The sequence below is a fragment of the Lepidochelys olivacea genome (genome assembly GCF_965140295.1).
Source record: "Lepidochelys olivacea isolate rLepOli2 genome assembly, chromosome: 1".
In the NCBI taxonomy this organism is placed as follows: Eukaryota; Metazoa; Chordata; order Testudines; family Cheloniidae; genus Lepidochelys; species Lepidochelys olivacea.
Genome location: NC_140411.1, coordinates 176,944,684 through 176,965,849, shown reverse-complemented (window position 1 = coordinate 176,965,849; position 21,166 = coordinate 176,944,684). Strand labels below are relative to the sequence as shown.

Sequence of the window (21,166 nt, the reverse complement as noted above, 5' to 3'; positions counted from 1 at the left end):
ACAGAACCCAAACATCAGGTCAGGTTCTCAGCCCTATTCTGACCACTTTATTGCTAAAGCCAGTGAAACCAATCAGCTGTGGATATGGTACAAAAGGAGCAGGAATCTCCCACATGATCCCATCTGGGGCTTCCCATAGTGGGAGGGTGTCCCAGGGAGTGTATAGTCACTGCCATCTCTGCCCCTGCTGCCTTCTGCTTAGAGGTATTGTTGGGTAGGGAGAGGTGCATTGGGGTCATAGCCTGACCTCAGTGCATTACAGAAATGACCAGGTTGTTGTGTGGTCCCATGGTCTAGGTAAGAGCGGCCCCTAGGCTGTTGCAGGCTGGCCCAGAGAATCAGGGAGCCATGACAACTCCACGATGCCCCCCACCATTGTACCCACAGCTTAGGCAGAGATGCCAGAGTGGGAGCATCAGGTAATGGAGGCAGATGATGAATCTGGCCAGTTCTATCAGCATTCCCTTAGCAGAGATAAGAGTAGGATGAATTAGGAGAAATATGTTCTTTTTTTCTGTTTAAGTGCAAAATGTTAAAGATGCCCTGTCTATGAGACATAATAATGTATTGCACACAAAAAAGCTATATTAAGGTTGTAAAGTCAAGTCCTTAAAAGTTAGGAAATGCCTGAATTAAGGTTGCCTTCACCAAAATTCAGCTCCCTTGTGCGTATGCCTTAAGACACAGTCTGTAATAACATGATCACCTGTTTTTTCCATAGGATCCCTGCTTCATGAAGAGCACAGGAATAAAGGGGGCTTGCATAATGAGTAGCTATTCAGTATTTCTGTCTTCATTGTTCAATGTGCACCCCTAGAACTTATTTACTGCACTTTATTCAAACCCTTCTCTGAAGACAGAATTATTAATTTCTTCCTGGGCTCCTCCACTTTAGTAGCTGAGTGTTGCACAAATATTCATAGGTTTCAGAGGGGGTAGCGGTGTTAGTCTGTATCAGCAAAAACAACCAGGATTCCTTGTGGCACCTTAGAGTCTAACAAATTTATTTGGGCCTAAGCTTTTGTGGCCACACCCCACTTTATCAGATGCATGGAGTGAAAATACAGGAGCAGGTATAAATACATGAAAGGATGGAAGTGGGAGGTCAGTCTAACGAGACAAATCAATTAACAGCAGGATACCAAGGGAGGAAAAATCACTTTTGAAATGGTAACGAGAGTGGCCCATTTCAGACAGTTGACAAGAAGGTGTGAGTAACAGTAGGGAGAAATTAGTATTGGGGAAATTAGGTTTAGGTTTTGTAATGACCCAACCACTCCCAGTCTTTATTCAGGCCTAATCTTATGGTGTCCAGTTTGAAAATTCCAGTTATGCAGTTTCACGTTGGAGTCTGTTTTTGAAGTTTTTTGGTTGAAGAATTGCCACTTTTAGGTCTGTTATTGAGTGACCAGAGAGATGGAAGTGTTCTCCTACTGGTTTTTGAATGTTATGATTCCTGATGTCAGATTTGTGTCCATTTATTCTTTTGCATAGAGAATGTCTGGTTTGGCCAATGTACATGGCAGAGTGGCATTACCAACGTAATATATGCCAGCAATGCCCCTCTGCCGTGTGTGTGTGTGTGTGTGTAATTTACTTGGTTTTAAAAAAAAGCCTAGGAATTCCATCATGTGGCATCATATTTGTTATGTTCATGACATACATAAAAAGAAGTTAGATTAAAAACATGAGTATTCTTGCTGGAAGGTCGCAGCATACTCTACTTTATTTCTTGGAATTCAGATCAATAATACCCAAGGACTCCAAAACAAAAAGAGACAAAGCAGGTTGCTCCCTAAAACAGCAGCACAACTCATCCCACCTGATTGTTAATCCCAGGTGCTTCACTACAGAGCCACCTACCTTGCAAGCAGGACTAGAAACAAAACTGATCCCCCCTCTCCCTTAAAGTGATAGCTTGCAATTCCAACACAGTCCTCAGTACACCAAAATACTGATACCCACGTGGGTCATCAGCAGGGCTTGAACCATAAGCCCACAGACTTCTTCCACTTGAGCTAACAGAGTAACTGATAGCAGTAGTAGGTTGTCATTCTCTACGTGGACCAACACTCGAAGGGGATTGGACACTGGCCAGAGGGTTTCACAGATATATGCTGACAGCGGAGGAATGGTGAGACTCTGGTTCCATTCTGGAGGGGTGTATGCTCTAGTTGGCACAGAATTTTCTTTATTCACCTCAAGCTTGATGCCTTTATTCCCATCCCCTCAAACCTGTCTTTGTCCCAGTCGTGTGTCTTCTCCACTCCACTTCCTCATCCCAGTCCCATTCTCCTCACCTAGCCAGTCCTAGTCTGCACTCCTCAGGCTTCTCATTCCAGTTCCAGTCTCCTTGCCTAGCCAGTCTCAGTTTCCCCTTCTGGCTTCTCTTCTGATTTGTCTCTTTCTACCCCACCCAGGCCTCCAGTTCCCACCTGTTCACTCCCATTTTTATACACATTACTTCCTAGCCTCCATATCCCTCCCTGAACTTCTCATCCAATCTGTGTCCCCAACCCTCATGGCCTCTTGTTTCAGTCTCTTTGCCCAGCCATTCCTAGTTCTCCCACTTGCACACCTGCTCCACATTATATCAGTCACCCCTCACCTCTTTCTCCCACCCTGCTGGTTCTTAGTCCCAGTCTCCTTACCCAGTCAGTCCCAATCTCTATCTCTAGCTCCTTATCCAGTCTCAGTCTCTACTGTTTCCCTTCCCAGCTCCCAGTCACTTTGCCCAGCCAGTCCCAGTTTTCCTTCCCCATCCCCCCGACCCTCAGGATCCAGTCCCAATTTTCTCCCCATTTGGCTTCTTTGGGCTAGATCCACAAATGGATTTAGGTGCCTATGTCCAAGATGAAGGTGTTTTGAATACCTCAAAGCCCCTGCTCATCTCCCACCTAACCCTGGAGGTGCCTCAGATTCCAATGGTAAAGTCCCAAAGGTCAGTGCTTATCTTGTAATGAAAGAGGTGCTGAGGCTCAAGCAATCTTCTTTACATTGATAACTGATGCAGCAAAACCAGAGGTGCTGGGGCTATGAACTACCAAGCCTAGAAGTGCTGGGGCTCAGCCCTGGCACAAATTAAGTGCTGCCAAAGGTACCTAAATTTCTCTTGGTGGGCACGCACACAGTGACTGCAGTCCTGATGCTGTCACTGCTTGGTACCTAGTTCAGGCCTAAGTACTGGCAAAATGTTCAAACTAGGTATTTCTCCATTCTTTGGTACCTAGCTCTCCCCATGCATTGTACAGGGGGCCTGGGCACCTAACTCAGCATTCCATAAAGTCGCAATGTGCTTAAGCCCCCTTGTGGATCTAGCCTAGTGCGTTCTCAACCTATTTAGTGTTGGCCACATATGCAGCTCTTAATGTATATACTATTTGTATGGCCCTGAGGATGTCACATGGGCCACAGCTGTGTGCTGATTGGGCCATGACTGAGAACCACTGCTCTATTATAATACCCTGTTTTCAGTTGCTTGTAATTTTGCCATCTTTAACCATTTGGGCTGAAAATGTCGAGTGTCTGCTTTAGGCTGATCATTTATTTATTATTGGAAAATTTCAGCCAAAGCAGTTCAGCTGTTTCCAAGAACAAAATTCATTGTTTTGCCCATGTTAAAAAATTCAAGTGAAGAAATCTAGCTGAAGATCTGGCCTGCACTGAGCATATTCCAGCCCAGGACTGACCAGGACTTTACCTATAATTCCAGCTCTGGGCTGCTGCAGGCTGTCTCACTTGTGCTCTCAGTGACCCCCTTGCTGGGCCCAGGTAGCATGGAGGAGGAAACTGTCCCCTCTGTTTTCAAATCAGACAAGGGCTGGACTTTCACATAAAACAGGACTACAATCTCTGTTTTACAATTTAACTGTGGAGTCAATAGGATTTGCCTCCATAATAACAATTAAAAGAATATTAAATTTGAGCAGATAAAAACAAGAACTGACCTTCAGTATGAAGGCACAATGAAACACTCCCACATTCCTTAACAGGGCCTGATAATGTCTTGTTAAAGATGAGCATGTACTGTGAATTCCTCGTTGTTACCAGCCCATGCCATGACTGAAACATTTTTGAAAAGTAACTTTGGCTAGTGAATACAATTAATGTATGGTTGATGTCCATACACAGAAAACTTTATTCTATTTGCATCCAAACATTAACTATTAGTGAGTTTAAAATATTTTTTCCTTAATGAGATAAGCAGAAGTTTTATATCTCCTGTGTCTTACGTATGTTATGGCAGCAAGAGAAAAATGATATAATATAAAGCATGAAGAGTTGTGAGTTCTGTTTTGGAGAGAATTATTGTATAGATAAGAACAAAGGAAACAGGAATTAGGTTAGAATATGATGTACCAGTAGGCATGCATTGTTTTATACCAAGAAGCACAAATTGTAGGTAAAATTTTGAAACCTGAGTAACTAAAGTTAGGCAGCTAAATATTATATATGTATTTTACAAAGGCACAACCGATTTTAGGGTAGAACCAGAATCCAAGATTTCTGGTTACCACTCTTATGGTGCAGCTGTTAAAAGACATACTATCACAGTACTGGTACTGATGATGGATGGTATTTTCACAAGCATCTAAGTAACTAACATGCATGTGACTTTCATAGAATATCAGGTTTGGAAGGGACCTCAGGAGGTCATCTAGTCCAGCCCCTGCTCAAAGCAGGACCAATCCCCAACTAAATCATCCCAGCCAGGGTTTTGTCAAGCCTGACTTTAAAAACCTCAAAGGAAGGAGATTCCATCACCTTCCTAGGTAACCCATTCCTGTGCTTCAGCACCCTCCTAGTGAAAAAGTTTTTCCTAATATCCAACCTAAACCTCCCCCACTGCAACTTGAGACCATTACTCCTTGTTCTGTCATCTGCTACCACTGAGAACAGTCTAAATCCATCCTCTTTGGAACCCCCTTTCAGGTAGTTGAAAGCAGCTATCAAATCCCCCCTCATTCTTCTCGTCTGCAGACTAAACAATCCCAGTTCCCTCAGCCTCTCCTCATAAGTCATGTGTTCCAGTCCCCTAATCATTTTTGTTGCCCTCCGCTGGACACATCCACATCCTTCTTGTAGTGTGGGGCCCAAAACTGGACACAGTACTCCAGATGAGGCCGCACCAATATCGAATAGAGGGGAACGATCATGTCCCTCGATCTGCTGATATGCCCAGCCCAAAATGCCATTAGCCTTCTTGGCAGCAAGGGCACACTGTTGACTCATATCCAGCTTCTCGTCCACTGTAACCCCCAGGTCCTTTTCTGCAGAACTGCTGCCTAGCCATTCGGTCCTTAGTCTGTAGCAATGCATGGGACTCTGCACTTGTCCTTGTTGAACCTCATCAGATTTCTTTTGGCCCAATCCTCTAATTTGTCTAGGTCCCTCTATATCCTATCCCTACCTTCCAGCATATCTACCACTTCTCCCAGTTTACTGTCACCTGCAAACTTGCTGAGGGTGCAATCCATGCCATCCTCCAGATCACTAATGAAGATATTGAACAAAACCGGCCCCAGGACAGACCCTTGGGGCACTCTGCTTGATACTGGCTGCCAACTAGACATGGAGCCATTGATCACTACCCTTTCAGTGGGAGCTGTGAGCCTAAGTTACTTTGGCATTTTTGAAAATCCCACCCACCCACTGTTTTGATCTAACACAATTCCAGTTACCTACATTGATGTAGCTGAATGTCCTTCTATTCAACAAGAAAGTAGAAATTCTGCTACAAGATTCTTTTCTTGATGGCAATTTACCAGTGATCTGAATTTGATATTCTTTTCCTTTTGAGTGAGTTCCTTTGCTTAAACCGTAGTCCAAAACTCAACATCTTTTTAACTTTGATTTGTTCATTATTTTTAAAAGTACAAAAATATATTCCCGGATCTCACACAAAAGCCAAATTGCTTTGAGTATTTGTCATAATGAAGGCAAAAAGAGAATTGGCCATGAACAACAGGGACAATAGTACAGATTTGTGCAGAGTCTCCATGGAAAATCTGAAGCGATTCAGCTGTTTCTTTTGAACTGCTCAATTGTTGCATATTTGAGAGCTCAAATTCTGAGAGTTATTGTGTGACTCTCATTTCACAGAAAAACACATCCTTGTACATTGTGATCCACGTCTCCAGTCTTCCCCATGAGTAAATCCTTCAAAATACAGCTAATGTTATTAGAGACGATACTTAAAGGTGATGAAATTCTCTGTGTACATGGCTGTCACCTGGAAGGAAATGTATGTCTTTGTGTTTAATTTTGAAACAGTTGTTGTCTGGTATTGAGCAAGTTCTCTTTTTGTGCCGAGTTATTTCAACTTAAGGCTATGTCTTCACTGCACAGCTGTATCAATGTAAAAACACAACTTGTTATCTCTATTTAAAATCCTAGTGGAGACAAGGGACAGTAATTCTTTCCTCGATGTGTAGCTAGGAGAGGTCAGCCCTAATCTCACTTTAGGTTGACTGTGACAAGCTACCTCAAGTTAAAACCTCTAAAGTGCCTTGTCTCCATTATCATTTCACATCAAAATAGCTATCTTGGGGTAAAAACACACTGCTTTTTCATTGAAGACAAAGCCTAACGGTTAAAAGCAGAGAGAGCTCTACTGGACTGTAGCTAAAGCTTTTCTTTCTTTTCTTTCCTTCCAGCTGTTACTACGGCATGTGGCAGCTCAGTGCCTGCAGAATTGTAGTTGCCCTTTCTCTCTGGTTTTGGTTACGCAATGGGAATCAGGATTATGCACTGGGAGACAGGATTTCTCATGATCCTGCACTGGTGGTCAAAAAAACAGGAACATTTTACACAAAAAAATTCACACACACCTTTTTAAATTTTTTTAATTTCTTGATCAGCTCCACTCTGACTCCCCAGTAATACAGGCGCAATAGAAATGTAAAAGCATCTTTTGGTGTCGTTTATAAAAATAAGTGGCCCCCGTATCATTTGGGCTGAGCTTGAAGTGCTGGTTGATCACATGTTGTCACATGCTCTTATGCAGCTTTGATTCTATAGTATGACTGCTCAGCTATTTTAAAGCCTTTGCTTTTCAAATAGCTACGGGCATGTGACTTTCAAAGAGCTTGTCTATTACTCTTAGGGCTGACATTGTCAGCAGCCTAGAACAGTGGAAACTGACAAGCCAGGAATATTCTTGGCTGTTGGGAATCAGGATAGAATCTCTGCTCCAGCAGGCCAAACTATAGGGAATGTTGTTGATGGCTGCAGCAGCTACTGAGAAGGCTCAGCGACATCCATCTCTTGTTAGATGATGTGGTTATCATTAAACAGATTAAATGTTCAGTCACTGCTTATATTAGGGAATTTCCCAGATGCCATTGTGTGGATTCTGACCTGCAGATCCAACAACATTGGTAAGGCTATTGTTCTTTACCAAAGTCCTCTAACCCTGGGGATTTTGCATGTTCCAAGATTAAGTACTAATTCAAACAATTACACTGCTTTCCCCCATTGAAAAAGACTTGGAAATTACCACCATCATTCGTAAGGCCCAGCAGTAAAGCACTTAACCACATGCAGAACTTTACGCAATGGGACTGCTCATGTGCTTAAAGTTACACACAGGCTTGACTGTTTTGCCAGATTGAAGCCTAAGGAAAGATGTGTTCAGTATTAGTCTCTGAAACCATCCTGGCTAGGAAGCTTTGTGTTTTTTATTGCAGAGTCACTGCACAGCTATAAACACAGTAAATTGCACTCCATGCTATTTTCATTTCAAAGTGTGAGCACGTTGGAATTTGAATTCTAATTAAAATAGCTACTGGAGTCCTGTAAACTGCTAGGAAAGAAATGCTAACACTGACTTTTAGTGAAAATCTGATGGTCTGTGCTAGACTTCTTTTTTTAGCTTGAACAGGTTAGCATAAAAGGTGGAAAAATTGACTCTATTTCCCAAACATTTCTTCTTTCCGTAGAAGGAGGATTAAGAAATAGTCTTATTTTATAAGCTGATATTTGCCTTTCAGTGTACTCATTTTTGTGCTGCATCAGAAAGCTGGGGAAACGTTTTAAAGTGAAATCATTATAGGGAGTGCTATTCTGCACAGGAATTTGTACCAAGCAAGAGTTACTAAAAGTAGAAGTTTGGCAAATTGCATCAACTCAGTTGTGGTCTCCTCATCTCAAAAAAGATAGACTGGCATTGGAAAAGGTTCAGAGAAGGGCAACTAAAATGATTAGGGGTTTGGAACAGGTCCCATATGAGGAGAGATTAAAGAGGCTAGGACTTTTCAGCTTGGAAAAGAGGAGACTAAGGGGGGATATGATAGAGGTATAGAAAATCATGAGTGGTGTGGAGAAAGTGAATAAGGAAAAGTGATTTACTTGTTCCCACAATATAAGAACTAGGGGCCACCAAATGAAATTAATGGGCAGCAGGTTTAAAACAAATAAAAGGAAGTTCTTCTTTACACAGCGCACAGTCAGCCTGTGGAACTCCTTGCCTGAGGAGGTTGTGAAGGCTAGGACTAGAACAGGAAGAGAACTTGGTAAATTAAAAGAGAACCTGGTAAATTCATGGAGGTTAAGTCCATTAATAGCTATTAGCCAGGATGGGTAAGGAATGGTGTCCCCAGCCTCTGTTTGTCAGAGGGTGGAGATGGATGCCAGGAGAGAGGTCACTTGATCATTACCTGTTAGGTTCACTTCCTCTGGGGCACCTGGCATTGGCCACTGTTGGTAGATAGTATACTGAGCTGGATGGACCTTTGGTCTGACCCAGTATGGCCATTCTTATGTTCTTAACTCCTGGTCTGTTGAAATTCCAGTTTAGTCACCTTTATTGCCAATATAATACAATATTTAATGCTTTGTAACATGAATTTGCTTTGACTACATATCCTTTTAGGTGACAATCACATATTAGCTCCAGGAAAGACAGCAATACCAAGAATCATTAGAAATACCGGCTTGCATATGTTCTTATTGGGACAACCCCCCCCCCCCAGGCCCTTTAAGGCATCAAAAACATTAAACTGTGTGTTAGTCTTGTGTCTAAGGTCTCTCCCTCCCTTCTTCAAACATTTGGCCAAAAAAGGGAGGGAGGGGAGTGGCAACTATTTAAATATTTTCTAGTAGAGTACTTCATTTAATAAAGAGGGATTAGAAAGAGATCTTCCCCAAATTGCTATATTTTCAAGCATGCCTGCACATATATCTCACACGGTTAATATATAGGCGCACACATCTCCACTCACACAAATGTGCTGGTAAGAGCCATGTGTTAAATTACAGAACCTGTAACCAATGCAAATTTAGCAGATGGCTCCAAAACTTATCATGTACCTTTATAGCACCACCTGTCTCTGCTCACTAATCTGTGTCCATGGGGCCTTCTTCCTGCATTCCACCCCACCTTTTAAAAATAACAGCAACAACAAAACATGGCAAAGGAATGATTCCTCTCCTCTCCCCATTCCACCTCCTAAATACGCAGACCTGAGGCCAAGGATGGGTAACATCAATTCTTACAGCAGTGTGTCCTTGTGACTATGCAGGGCTTTGAACAAAAGCTGTCATAACTGATGCAGGGTCTTGTGGGCTCTCCATTGCAGATCTGGCTTGCTACACTCCACTAAGGATGTAGAGACATGGGAGAAGCTCTCTGCTCAGAGCCACCTTGATCAGGGGTAGGGAGAACTAAGATGAACAGTCTAAAGGTCACACCTATGAGTAGTCAAGCCTAGGGAGAAGTTTTTACTCTGCCGCAGTGCATGGAATGTGTTTTAAAGGAGACTCTAACCCTGACAAGGCCTCCTTCAGGTTTTGGACTTGACCAGAAACAATGATCATGTGGGAAGGGTCAGATCTAAGGACTCAAAGTGGTTCGTATTAGTGGTGCCCAGTGTGTAGCCCATGTCTGGGATCACTGTCTTTTCCTGTGTGTTATAATGACAATTTTAAGAAAAAGAGAAGTTTTCAGCAATACTTACCAGGAATATGTTTGAAGTTCTCTAGCCTTACTTATATTAGCTCAGCTACGAGCAACCTCGTATAGCAGTGATGCTGCTACTGTAGTAAGATTTCAAACTTTAAAGTCAGCCTGAATTGAAACAAGCACTAGTGCATGTAAAGTATATTTGTGATGGACTGAAGATCTGTAGGCCGTTGCATTCTAGCGGATGTCATCATGTGGTTGTCAAGGTAACCCAGTAGGGTGCAGTTGTGTTGGGGTTTCAGCTGATAGGCAGAAATCAGTTGGAAACCAGGGATGTGGTGGGATTGTGTTTGCGGATATAAAACTTGGAGCCTCTTGGGAGGATAAATGGAGTTCTAGCATTCCTCAGTCCTACAGGGTGTTCTGTCAAGTGTGAGACCAGAAAGTAGAGTCGGGAGAAAAAGAAAAACATGTTTTTAGGAGACAACCACATTTTGTTCAGTGTTAATGTCAATGTTAATTTTCCTCTTTAGATATATTGTCCTGGAGTTGAACAGGCCTAGTGTTAGGGGGCTTATTCCTTCACCCACTTACTTCCCTGGTCCTTCTCGCATGAACAGAGAGCAACAATACCCGAAGTCCAAAGGTGCAAACAATTCGATGTTTATTGGGGTGAACTTCCAGCAAGCATGATTCCAGTTTCCTTCCTTAGTATCCTCCTTCCCAGCTCTGACACCACAAAGCCTTACACCTGTGTCCCTGTTCCCATTCCTGCCCTTAGCCAAACATGATTCCAACTTCCTTACTCCCATTCCCTGTTCCCATTTCCCCCTTTAGCAAAACATGATTCCAATTTTCTTACCCCCATTCCCTGTTCCCATCTCCCCCTTTAGCAAAACATGATTCCAATTTTCTTACCCCCATTCCCATCTCACTCTCACACCCCCACCCCCACCCCATCACTTCCTCATTGACTACAGATTATATAGTAAAACTTGAGTTCTGCTTAGCTATACCTTAACCAATCATTTTCCTGAAATTTAACTAACCAATCCTAACATATTGTAACATGATTATGTAACCAATTATATCCCACCACCTCAATTAGTTTACACCCAGCAAAATTAATTATACAGCAGACAGGAACAATCACAGAACCAGACAGAGATTATACAGACAAACAACAGCAAAGTGGGAACTATAATGACAAAACAATACAGAAGTGAGGATTTCACATCCCAGCTATTGATAAGTGAGTTCTTGCCAGACAGGATGCTATCAAACTAAGTTTCCTTTTACATTTTCTAGGCACTTCCCTTTCTCTGGAGGTGATAGGAATACAATCCTGTCCTGATAGTGCCTAACAGCCCAATAGCACCTTATTTCAATGTGACTAGTTTGGAATGCGAGGATGTGACCGTTCGCTTCCCAGCTTATGGCTGCCTCTGCTGCTTAGCCAAAGGCCTGAGCCTAAGCACAGGGCCACAAACTGTCACAGTAAGAGAAGGCCCTTACACTGGCAGACAGTGGTTTTGATTCTTTCTTTTATACCTCTATCACTAGCCAAGTGATAAGAATACACCTAAATTCTTAGAGTATAGGCCTTTACAGACAGGCCTGAATATCTATATCCTAACACCTAGTAGTTTATATAGTCTTTTTTTTTTTTTCAAATTAGCCTCGTGACCTGTTGCACTTAACTGAAAGGCAGTAAGTAGTGAGCTTGGATGTGCCCTTGAAATCCTGCTCTGATTAAAGTTCCCCAGAAGAATCAGGGCCTTGAATAAAACAACTATAAACCTAAGAGCCTGGATGGGGGAACCATGAACTATTATTCCTTTTAAACCTTCTTTTATTCCAAAAATGGTACAAGAGCTTTAAGGCTGCACAGTTAAACACTCAAAAGTTAGCAAATGTAAAAGTTATGATCATACACTACACTCACTCTTCCCCCTTGTGTCAATGAACTGAGGACATTGCCTTTAATTATATGATTACATGCTACTGCAGGTGAAGTGTCGTCGTTTTTCTACAACCCGAGATGCATGAGTAACATCTTGCAATTTTTATTCTTGTATATTTACAGTTTTCATTATAATAGTCCAGTCTATCCCTGCTGATAGATTTTTAAAGTAATTTCACATTAGGATACATAGTACTTTCAACTATGAACTAATATACCTTCTCTCACCAATCAGCAGCACTGCCTTCCCTTTTTAGTTAACAGTCTCACTGCAAATTCTGTGGGCTGAAGCCCCTTAGACAGCAGGGAGCTTACTATTGACAACTGGTGGTGAACAGGGAGAAGCGTGGCCCACATATGCTTGAGAGCTCCAGATGGACAGACTACATAGGTGAAGGGGCTCTCTGCTGACATCTGTTGGTGAGCAAGGGGAAATAATTGAATGGGCGAGGCTTCATTTGCATTTCTGTTATGTGACAATTTGGGGCATTTTGGTCAAAATCCTGTTAACTTTTTAAGTTTGGGGGAATAGAACATTATTATCCCTATTGTGTAATGAAAGGGCATGAGACCTGCATCAACTGTGCAGGGGGAGAGGGGTCACCTTGACCAAAACTACAATCTGGTATGGTTGGGTAGTAGTGAGTTTGTTCCTGCCTTGTGATAGGAGTGTATTCCTAGTGGTAAAGATTTGATCCTATATGCTACTGCTCTCTGCCTGAGTAGTGCACAGAGGTGTTTTCATGAACATGAGGTGGGTAATGGTGAAGAGGTAGCTTTTGCTGAATCTGCAGAGGGTAGTAGCTGAGCTCTGGTGTGGGTCTCATACCCAGCAATCAAAGCTGTAATCACTTCAGCTGGGCTAGGACCAGGCAGCACTTCTGTTTGGGGGTCTGCCTGAAGTCTGGAGTCTCCTAACACTGGAAAACAGTGAGTGGCATTGCAGCAGGGGAGGAAAGTGGCTATTTCAGAAACATATGGTCTGATTGGACACGTACAGTGTGAGAGGAGGACTACGTTTAAAACTGTTGTCTAGACACCATGGGAGACTGAAAGGTCTCATTGGTTCCCCCAAGCTTATTCTGTGCCCTTTTGTTCATACAATGGCCTCGGTGCTTGTATGGGGAAGTGTTCCTTTCAAGGGCATCTGGGTGATATATAGTTTCCCAGGCTTATGGACAGAGGCCTTGAGTCAGTGACATTACAGATCATACAGATGCACAAGGGGACAGGGTTAAATGTTGCATGTGGAACCCCAATGGCAGCATTTACTAACTTCTGAGTAACTAACTATGCAAATATTATCAGGTCTTTTAAATATGGAATTTCCTACATTTTTCCCCCTCCAGCTAAGGGTGCAAGTAAACAGCGAGTACCAGATTTATCAAACCCTTAGTATGTTTAGGAATAAACATTTTTTTTAAAAAAAGTTCTACACCTGGAAAATTAAACATATCATTTGGAAATGTTTGTCACATTTCAGGGTGCAATCCAGATCAGTGAGGGGCTGTGCCACTGCTGCCCTGCACCTTTGGGTGCCTCACAATGCTTTGCTGTTGTAGCTCCCAAGCTCTGGGCTGTTCGTAAACAGCCTAACAGCACGCAGGTCCCACCCTGAGTGTCTGGGTATAGCTGCAGCCCTGATCCAATAGTTCTGACACAGCAGCCTGTCAGCAAACACCAGCCACTCTCTGGCTTTCTGCAGCCTTGGTTATTACTTGCACAGTGACCCAAGCACACTCCCAGGCCCAAACATTCCCCAAAACATGTGTTCTGCGCTGTTCATCCCCCTCCTGGGTAGTTCAGATATTAAAGGTCCATTGGCCCCTGTGAAGGGTCAATATTCAACAGTTTTCTACTTCAACTAGAGTAACCAAACAGCTTAGTTTAAATCCAACACTGGGTTAGTTTAGATTAAAAATAAAACAAGTTTATTGAACTACAAAGAGAGATTCTAAATGAGTATAAGTATAAGGTATTCAAGTCAGAAATATCCACAAGAAAAATAAAGATACAACACTTCCTAGTAGCTAAAATTTAACATGTTAGACTTGGTTCAAGGTAACATTCTTACCACATATTTCCAGCAACATGGCCAGCCAAATTCTCGGGTCAGGCTCTCCCCTCACCAAAATCAAAGGGCTGGCCCACATATGCTTGAGAGCTCCAGATGGACAGACTACATAGGTGAAGGGGCTCTCTGCTGACATCTGTTGGTGAGCAAGGGGAAATAATTGTTTTTTTTAGCCGAAAAAGAGAGGTTGGGGGTATTTTTGCTCCTCATTTTTATAGTCCAGTCACCCTTTGAAATGCATTTTCTTGAGGGTTACCCCAGATAAAGTTCATCCCAGCAGTGAGGACAGAGACCTGGAGTCTGGTGGTGAAAGAGGTTCCATGTTGTTGTTTGCTAAGAAATCATTACTTAGTGCAACTGTGGTTCTTTGAGATGTGATCCAGACGTGTATTCCTCTTAGGCCTGTGTGCACCGGATCCGTTGGCATAGTTGAACCACCTCCAGGAGAGGCAGTAGCTATGTCGGTGGGAGCAGCTCTCCTGCTGACATAGCACTGTCTACACAGGGCATTAGGTCGGCATAACTACGTTGCTCAGGGATGTGGATTTTTCACACACGAGTAGATGCAGCTGTGTATTACATTTAGGCATGTGTGTGCCCAGTGCACTGGAGCCAGAGAATTTTGCCTTGCAGGAACCATAGAGGGGCAGCACTCATGTCTCATGGTCATAGCCCCTCACCTGGCTATATGAGGAGGTGGCACTTCTGCTCCAACCACTCTGTTTTTCACACCAAATGTCCAAAGATGAGACTCCGATTCAGAGGGATGGAGGGTGAATTGTGGAATACACGTCTGGATCCCAGTAAGTAACAGTTTCTTCTTCTTCAAGCAGATGCAGCCATGTATTCCACTTAGGTAACTCACAAGCAGTACCCACCCCCAAAAGCTGGGGCTCAGAGTCTACCTAAGCAAGAATTGGAGGACTGCCCTTCTGAAGGCTGCATCCACCCTGGAAGATGTGGTAATGGCATAATGAGTCAAAAATGTATGTATGGAAGATCACGTAGCAGCCTGCAAATGTCCAATATGAAAACATCGCTGAATGCTATTGATGTTGCTTGTGCTCTCGTTAAGTGAGCTCACTCCCTCTGAGGGGGTGTAGTGGAGGCTATTTCATATGCAATCTTGATACAGGATGTTACCCACCATGGGAGTGTCTGCGAAGAGACCACTTGGCCCTTCGTACAATCTGAATATGACACACACGGGCGGGGCGAAGCACTAAATTGTTTAGTCCTGTCCAGATAGAAGGCTAGACATCACCTGATGTCTAATGTATGGAGACGCTGCTTCTCCGGAGATAAATGTGGCCCAGAAAAGAATACAAGTAAGTATATCACCGATTTCAGATAAAATGGAGAAACCACTTTAAACAAAAATTTTGGATATGGTTGTAAAGTCACCTTGTCTTTGGAGTATTGTGTATAAGGAAGCCCTGCGATTAGACCATGCAACACGCACACTCTCCTTGTGGACGTTATCGCCAGGAAAGCAGTTTTCTGACCCGAGCAAAAAGGGACAAGATGCTGGGGGCATCCGATCAGTGCTGCTAGGACCATGTTAAGGTCCCACAGAGGAACCTATTCTTGGACAGGAGGCTGTAAATGAAGAAGCCTTTTTAAGAATCTTACCACTATGGATTGGAGAAGACTGATCTTCCCTGAGGAGGATGAAATGCTAGTATCGCTGCCAGATGCACTTTCAATGAACTAAGTACCGGTAATTGAAGGTGCAGAAGGTACTCCATAATGTCCTGGGTGGAAACCAGCATCAGTTGAATTCCGCAGGAGAAGTGACTGCATGGAAAACCATTTCCATTTTGCTGAATAGGCCAGCCTGGTAGGGGGCTTTCTGCTGTTAAGTAGAACCTGCTGAACAGCTGCCGAATACTGCTCTTCCTCCTCATTCAGCCATGCAGCAGCCATGCCACGAGATGCAGGGAACTGAGCTCAGGGTGCAAGGTGTGGCCATGATTCTGAGTGAGTAGGTTGGGATGGAGAGGAAGTGGTATGGGAGGCTGAACTGACAGTGCAAACGTCGAAGAACAGCACTCTCTTGGCTGCGCTTGGGCAATGAGGATGAGCTTGGCCCAATCTGCCTTCAGCTTGAGAATGACCTGTGGGATGATTGAGATCGGGGGAAAGGTGTAGAAGAGAGCCGCTTGCCAGCTGAGATGGAAAGCGTCAGACAGGGAACTTGGACCGAGGCCCGGGAAGAGCAGAACAGGAGACATTTCCTGTTGTTCCTTGTAGCAAAGAGGTCTATCTTTGGAATTCCCCCAAGTTGTGGAGATAGTCCAGAGCATGCTTGTCTTTAGAGACCATTTGTGACTCAGTGAAAAATTCCTGCTGAGATGGTTGGCAAGGTGATTCTGAACAGTGTTCCCTCTAATTTTTTACCAAGTGTGGAATGAATTTTGTTATGTGCACCAATATAGAGGTGACGTGTGATACATCACCTTCATATTGGTGCACATAACAAAATTCATGTGGCGGGAGTGGGGCCGAGGGGTTCAGAGTGTAGGAGGGGGCACAACGGCAGGGCAGAGGGTTGTGGTGGGGGGGGATGAGGGCTCTGGGCTGGGGGTGCAGGCTCTAGGGGCGGGGGATGAGGAGTTTGGGGTGCGGTAGGGAGCTCAGAGTTGGGGCAGAGGGTTGGGGTGCAGGGGGCATGGGCTTTGGGGTGGAGCTGGGGATTTGGGGTGCTGGCTGCCCTGGGGCTGCGAGGGGGAGAGAGAACTCTCCACAGCCCTCTCTCGCCACAGCAAATCAGGGCCATGTCGCCTCTCCCGCGGCCATGGCAGGTCCACGCTGGGGCCAGCGGGGTGGGGCGTCTCTCTCTGCTGCAGCCCTGAGCCCCTGTGCAGGGCTTAATAGGCAGCTGCGCAACTTAGAGGAAACATAGATTCTGAACCCTGAGCAAGTGGTCAGTGTTATATCCTTGGGAGCAACAGTTTGAGGAAGAAATCACTGGAGAGACAGAGCGCTGTAAACCTTTAAAGCAGCCATTTATTGCCCCACACTGAACTAACCAAAAAACAGCCAAAACTGCCTGGGCTATCCCCATATAATCTAACTCAGTTGCCATAGCAACACAAGATTCTATTACCACGACAACCAAATACACAACAATGGGCTATAAGAATGAAACTCTCCCCCATGCTAATCTGTCACAACCTGAGCGCCTCCTGGCAGAGCATCCTGGACTGTGCTCTTCCTTGCTTGTTCACGATACGTTGTCGTGGTATTGTCAGTAAATATGTGAACACCTAAGCCCCTGATCTAGACCTGAATGGCTCCAAGCACCTGCACGCTGATACGCAGGGAGGACTCCTGCTCCAGCCACAGACCTTGGTCTTTCAGCAGTCTCAGATGTGCTCCCCAGCCCATCATTAAAGCATCACAGTACAGCGTGGACATGCCCAAAGAAGAAAATGCCCATTGATGTGTTCCTGTCCCACTTTGTTGCCAACGAATGGCCACTTGAAGGTTAGTGCCAGTCAGTTTTGATGACAGCTGGCTCGAGCTGTCAGCTTGTGCTCTGTCTTTGAGAAACACATTGTAGTTATAAATGGAAATTATGTTCAGAACTCTTAATATGCATTTCATACATAGATACATTACACAAGAATATTAATGATCAGTGTGGTGGTAGTTTTTGAAGGATACCTCACAAGGCATACATTGCACAAGCATTATTACAATAATGTGTAGAGTATGAATACAGCAGTGCTTTCATATGAATCTAATTGTTTTTGGTAATGGGGAAAACAGGATTACAAAACATGAGATTAAGACAGACCAGACCTGGATATAAGCATCCAAGCTATACGACCCACTAGATAGGCCAGAGGTGGGTAAACTACGGCCCGTGGGCCACATCTGGCCCGCGGGACCATCCTGCCTGGCCCTTGAGCTCCTGGCCGTGGAGGCTAGCCCCCGGCCCCTCCCCTGCTGCCCCCCATCCCTCACAGCCTCAGCTCGCTGGGCTGCCAGCACGCTAGCCCTCCGCTCCTGCCGGGCAGCATGGCGACGTGGCTGGCTCTGGTCGGGTGGCGGGGCTGTGAACTCCTGCTGCTCTGAGCAGCATGGTAAGTTGGGGGGGAGGGAGATTGGATAAGGGGCAGGGGATCCCAGGGGGCAGTCAGGGGACAGGGAGTTGGATAGGCATGGGAGTCCCGGGGGGGCCTGTCGGGGGTGTGGATAGGGGTCAGGGGAGCAAGGGGACAGCTAGTTGGGGAGGTTGGATGTGGGGCGGTTAGGGGCGGGGGTCCCAGCAGGGGGTGGTCAGGGGACAAGGAGCGGGGGGGGGGGGGGGTTGGATGGGTTGGGGAGTTCTGAGGGGGGCAGTCAGGGGGCAGGAAGTGGGGGGGGGGCAGGGGCCAGACTGTTTGGGGAGGCACAGCCTTCCCTACCCAGCCCTCCATACAGTTTCATAACCCTGATGTGGCCCTCGGGCCAAAAAGTTTGCCCATCCCTGCAAAAGGCTCATAGCTTCTTTCTGGTCCTTGCTGGATTCAGCAGTGTGGTGATGAATTACGAGAAGGTAAAATCAATGAAACTGTCATCTGCTTACTGTGTGTGGAGCACCTACCACACTGGGCTCCATGACTGACATCTCTGGGTTGCTGCAGTACTAAACAAAGCAATGAGTTTAATCAGCCTGGAAGACCTGGTATCTTCTGGCCACACACTATTAGTCCCTCTTTCAGCTCTCCCTTTGATTTTTAAACGTTAAGTATGTGTACGTTTGAATAATGATAGTCTCAGCTTTTTAAATGTTGAGTTTGTAAGACTTTACTAAGACAAATGCTTTATTGGTGCACCATGGAGTGAATAGACACATATACGTATACAGCCCTCAAGCAATGAACAGAAACCCGAGTTTTTAAAAATATAATTAAATAAAAATTACTTCTAGTCTTCATGAAACGGCTGTTTGGTTCTTACAGTGATCTAATTTTGATGACCTTCTGAGACACTTTACAAGCACAATTTTTATATGTTTAAGAATTTCCCTTTGGGGAGAAACAATATGATCTCATCTCAATTTTATGCGGTGGGAGCCTTGCAGGCAACTACAGGTGCAGTTGCATTGAACTATGACAAGTACCAGTCCAGAAGCATCACATACCTGACCAAAATATGAGTGTGTGTCCTTTGTGCTTCTCCCCCACCTCCCAACAGCCAACATGGATCAGTGGGGGCAGCTTTGATTTTTGTAAAGTCTTTGGGGATGACCAGTAGAGTCTAAAGATAATTTTTTTTAGAGAGTGAGACATAATTGTCGGTTGAAGTTCACTTCTTTAACCTCTCATATTACTCTATTCCACTATAGGGTGTATTTGTGTGAAACCTATTGCCATTCTTTGTTTGGCTCATGACATCAGTATTATCTCTGGGTGGGTTCATTAGAAACTCATACAGCATAGCTGCCCACCTAGAGGAAATAAACAGTATCACACTCTACTATAAAAGGAAAGGAGGACTTGTGGCACCTTAGAGACTAACCAATTTATTTGAGCATAAGCTTTCGTGAGCTACAGCTCACTTCATCGGAAGAAAAGTACTCCTTTTCTTTTTGCTAATACACTCTAACACGGCTGCTACTCTGAAACACTCTACTATAAAGTTTGAGAAGTCCTGGTACTTCAGAAAGTGCAAGTACTTCCAGGCTGAATTCTGAGCAGGTGATGGATTTGAATATTTGCAGTGTAGTTGGATAGCAGTAAAGGGTGTGGGTTTTTTGTCCTCAGTTGTTAATTAGCTATATAGTATACTGCATTCCATTTAGTTTTACTACATTAACAAGCTCATCTAAAGCAACTCTACTGAAGACTATTTCAGCAGCTAGGCCCAAATGATCAAAGTATATTAAGGCACCTAACTCCCATTGAAATCAATGGGTGTTCAGTGCCTAAATACCTTTGAGGCTCTAGGACCTAGCAATTATGCTACCAGAAGTTCCTCTGAGTGGTATGATACTGCAGTTGGATTGATTTAATAAAGCTGTCCTGATTTAGGTATATAACAGGGATTGGCAATGTTTGGCACGCATCCCACCAGGGTAAGCCCCCTGATGGCCCAGGCCAGTTTGTTTACCTGCTGCGTCTGCAGGTTTGGCTGTTCTGGGTCAATGGGGGCTGCAGGAAGCGGCGTGGGCCAAGGGATGTGCTGGCCACCTCTTCCCACAGCCCCCATTGGCCTGCAGCAGCAAATCGTAGCCAGCAGGAGCCCCCCCCCCCAGGGGGCTTATGCTGGTGGGCTGCGTGCCAAATGTTGCTGATCCCGAGCATATAACAACCTGCAGCAAGAATCTTTGCATCGCCATTTATCAGTGATATGAGCCTTTAACTTATACTAATGATGGGTTGCCAAGATTCATGGCCAAACAGCCTCATCAAGGAATTCATTAAAGGCTGTCAGGTGGGCTGTGTGTTTTGTGCGTGAGGGGGGATCTGTTTTGTATAATTCGGAATAAGAAATATGGAATTATTAATGTCCTCCTCTGTTGTATGTATTTTTAAGCATTATTACATAGTAAGTGTGTTTTACCTGGGGATTTTTACTTTCAGCTTCTATAGGAGGAAGTTGCCTACCCTTACCCCTGGACTCCAATCATCTTGTTTAAGGTAAAATACAGATTGAGATCTCCTTTCTACCAGGATTTTGTCAAGAGTGGATTCTTTAGCATAGCCTTAGTCTAAATTTGTTTTTTAGGGAGAGTTTGGTAGATATTTTCTATAGTACTGTGGTTGATGAGGCTGCAGGACCCTTAGTTTTGTGAAAGGTCTCCAGTTCACTGGTGAAATCCACAAAGATGGTATTGGTCAGGAGTGAGATGTTAAGTTTCCATGCCTCCGTAGGACCCCAGCAGGGAGAGGTTCAGCTTGTACATTCATCTGTTTTTTCAGATGACTGCCCCAGGCCACCAGACTATAGAGTAGTTTTCTTTCATGCTCTGAAGCTCTGCATATTTAGAGTGAAAATATTTCTGTAGCTTAACACCACTCATCTGAGAAGTGGGAGACAGATGGGAGAACTGGGTCTCCCACATTTCTGGACACTAACTCTTAGGCTAAAGGTTAGGGGGGAGGCCTCTTTCTTCCCACTCCCAGGCATTTTGGATAGAATTAAAGTTGTTTTGCCACTCTTCTTGCAGGAAAGGGTTCAGGGCTGTGAAACGCAAGCAGAGCAAGGCACTTAAGTCTTAGGACATACCCCTCTT

At 44.4% G+C, this 21,166-nt stretch overlaps 1 long non-coding RNA gene across 1 annotated transcript in view; it reads left to right on the top strand.

Moving 5' to 3' along the window:
* Positions 1-17,131: 17,131 nt before the first annotated feature.
* The window catches only part of LOC311514359, a 13,894-nt gene continuing 9,859 nt past the window's right edge, over positions 17,132-21,166 (top strand). Inside the window, exons 1-2 of the long non-coding RNA XR_014709873.1 lie at positions 17,132-17,427; positions 20,514-20,570. This is a non-coding gene — a long non-coding RNA (uncharacterized lncRNA). The remainder of the gene's footprint in view (positions 17,428-20,513; positions 20,571-21,166) is intronic.